This window comes from Pocillopora verrucosa, chromosome 9 (genome assembly GCF_036669915.1).
Source record: "Pocillopora verrucosa isolate sample1 chromosome 9, ASM3666991v2, whole genome shotgun sequence".
Taxonomy (NCBI): domain Eukaryota; kingdom Metazoa; phylum Cnidaria; class Anthozoa; order Scleractinia; family Pocilloporidae; genus Pocillopora; species Pocillopora verrucosa.
The window spans coordinates 8243440-8246921 of record NC_089320.1 but is presented as its reverse complement, the minus strand read 5'-3'; the positions used below and the strand labels follow the sequence as shown (position 1 = coordinate 8246921).

At 41.9% G+C, this 3482-nt stretch overlaps 1 pseudogene; it reads right to left on the bottom strand.

Annotated features, from left to right (window-relative positions):
- Positions 1–1101: 1101 nt before the first annotated feature.
- The window catches only part of LOC136283461 (uncharacterized), a 5209-nt pseudogene continuing 2828 nt past the window's right edge, over positions 1102–3482 (bottom strand).

Sequence of the window (3482 nt, the reverse complement as noted above, 5' to 3'; positions counted from 1 at the left end):
TTTGTAGGACAGCGACTGCTCAAAACCTTTTTCTGGGCTATCTTCTCCAGGGGTGTTCAACTCGGTTTCCTTCTGACTCTGTGGGACGATGCTGAGTGTTTTGAGTCCCAGAAAGCGCTTTATTGGTTACGTTACAAATCTTCATCCGATGCAGTAACGATGTCTGGGTTAATTGCTGTGCACACGTACGGAACGTTTGTAATTAGCCAGTGTTTGACACATGCTGTTCCTCTCGGTTGTGTCGAATTTCCGATTCCCGATAGCGGTCCAGCCCCAGTACGTAAGGGGCCAGTGTAAGTAGCCCAGTAAGTAAGCCTCCGCTTCTTCCGATAGGCGGGGTCCAGCCCCAGTAAGTAGGGGCCAGTGTAAGTAGCCCAGTAAGTAGGCCGTTAGTAGGCCCCAGTAAGTAGCCAGTGTAAGTAGCCAGTGTAAGTCAGCCAGTGTTGACACATGCTGTTCCTCTCGATTGCGTGTCGATTGTTCCGATTCTGTCCGATAGCGGTCCAGCCCAAGGACAAAGTCCCTAGCGGCCTGGTTCGTCCTTCCTGACCTCGCAAATTCTCGGGCAGAGTTTTTTCGGGACCACGATTCCATCAGGGTTTCCCCACCACCCTAAGTCCGCTGCTTGTAGACTGTTTTATCTTCCAAAACAACCATGGTTCTTTTTTGGGCAAAAGGGGGCATCAGCAAATTTATCCATCGACTTTGGATCACCTTTACATTAACATGGCCTCATCTTTCTTAATTCTTCGATTTGCGCTTGAACTTTACAAACCGATCTCTGCAATCTTGACAATGCGGCGTTGTAAGCAGTTTTGCGAAAAATCACCCAGGCCTTTAAAGATCGTCTCGGCGGCTTCTCCACCGTAACAACCTTTCTAAACCTCAGCACATCTTGAACTGTGGTGCAAGTTGAAGCGTTTTAGTAGAACGCAAGTGGAAAAGGCGGCGAACCACTGTTGAAATTCCATTTTGTTTCCCGAAAATATTGGTATCCTGATGGCATTCCAATTTGTTTGTTTGGATCGCCTCGCCGCCTTGCTTTGCGTTTGTGTGTCCTATTTCGATCTTTTTTCCGAGGATGTCCTTCTGTATTATGACCTAGAATATTTTTGCTTGAGCCGCTAAATAGGAACGGGCAGTGTTTTGGGTATCCCGTTTATCCACTGCGGCTCGAACCAAAGCCTCTGCTTCCTTATCATCGCTCGTCTTCTCTGCGTCCTTGCCAGTTTTCCTTTTAGCTTTCCTACTTCTCACGACTCCGTTGTGGCTTCGCCTGAATCTCCCCGCCAGATCCTCTGCATGATCGCCAGCCGCTTCTACCATTTCCTTCTTCGCTTCGATGTGCTCTAAACTTGCGGAGATTTGGAGCGCAATCCGTTCTTTAAACGGTGCCAAGGCGTACCGCCAAGGTCCATTTAGTTTCTTTGTTAATCGCCGATTTTCAGTGTTCTTTTTGATTCCTTCAACGATGTAATGGCTTCCATCGTGGGCTTTGATGGCTATGCGCCCCCACCCCCAAATTCAAGAATGTCCGATTTTGTTCGATTAATATCCACTCCGACTCCGATAAACTACTTAAATCCGGCTCGAAGGACCAAAATGTTGTTTCCGATAATTCCGATGTTCGATAACTTGCGATTTCCTGTAAATATTTCGGATCGATGTTCGATTTTCACACGTACCCAAACTTGATTTTTCAATGTGCTTTTTTTATATGTTACAAAATCATCTTATATTACATTTGATATTATTAACTCAACCGGAAGTCATGCAATGTTCGGGAATAGTAACGCACTATCCTTTTCGTCTCGATAACACTTGTCTTGTCAGCAAATCCAGCACTTTCATTACAGCTGTGATTATTAGTGACCAGAAGACAATAGGTAGGAATCCCTATTTGCTCTGTACAAAGAATGAGGATCACCATTTATCTCCCTCCTCTTGATAAAAGTGCATCAGAAAAAAGGTGCAAAGGACTGAATCTGACTTTCCACTGAATAACCAAGAGCGCTGTTGGGAAGAGAGATTAAGACAATCGGCATTGAGTAGCTCTTAGTGTCTATTAAACATTGGAGTCATTCTTAAAATATTGATGTAATTTGCTGTGTTGAAGCAATAATTCCAAATGTCCTTGTCCTATTTAGGGCAGTTTCTGTATCATATAACTCTGACTTCAACTTCAACATTGAAAGTAATAACACTGTTTGCAATGATAACCATTAAAATTGCTAATACAATAATAAAAATAGTAAAAATTATAAGAAGGTAACAATAATTAAGATATAGTGGTACTTACAAGTGTAACTTTTATGGCAGCGTGGTGATCATAACATTCCAACCAACAACTGACCTATCTCCAAACTACCTGTTCTTTCTAAAGTAGCTAAAAGAATTGCCATGTCTCAAATCAACAACTACTTGGTGCAGAAAAATCGTCTTACTTGCCCTCAAAGTGGAAATTGAAAACTGCACTCAACCACAACTTTGAGCTTGCTTCTAAAGCCAAGGCCATTTGAACTTACTTAGCAAAGTTTATCAGCTTGACACTTTGAAAAACCTTACACTGGTTCCATAGCTATCTCACAAACAGAGAACAACACTCCTGAGTGGGAACTTCATTATTGGAGCCTATTATGATAACTCATTGGTTACCTCAGGACTCGATCCTGGGCTCAATGCTTTTTAGCTTGTATATGAGTGATCTTCCAGGAGTACCTAAATTTAGTATTATTGAATCATACTTGGGTGAGGTGAAGATTTGTCTTTGATGTTCTTCACAGGATATCCACTTATGTATGCATCTATTTCCAAAGATCTCAGACCTGTTGTAGGATTTTATTCAAAGGATACTTAAAATTGTCATTTTCTAAATTGGTCAATGGTCAAATTCTTAAGGGAGAAAAATTGCTTTCTAATATTCCATGTGTGTATGAATGATATTCTTCACAGCAAAAAACACTTCTGGCTCACCAGTATGGAGTGTGATTAGCTTCCTGGAGAGAGTAGACCATTTGCACCAAGACAAGCCAAATTAAGAATGGAAAGTGCTTCACATCAGATTTATCGAACCTGCACGACTGGCTTGTCCGATTTCTTAGATCAGCACCTGTGTGGCCAAGCATGTCTGTGGGAATAGAAGGTAAAAATCCCCCCCAAACCATCCATGATACCTGCATCCTGTCTTTAAGTGTAATCTTAAAGCTTGGAAAGGTGATTACTCCTAAAACTGATTTTGTTACTTTGACACTTGAGGAGTTTTCTGTCAAGGTCATGAGATGACTAGAACCACTTCAAGTGCGGCTTTCTTTACAAAAGCAAAAATCTGCAAGGGAACCTTCTGCAATGCGTCTGATGCAAATGCACTGTTGGAAATTCAGGATGGAAAGTATGCCTTAAAAAAGATGGAGTAAAACTAAATTCGTGTCATTAAAGAGTTTTTTCATAGGGTAGCAGGTCATACACATAAATCTGTTCAAATG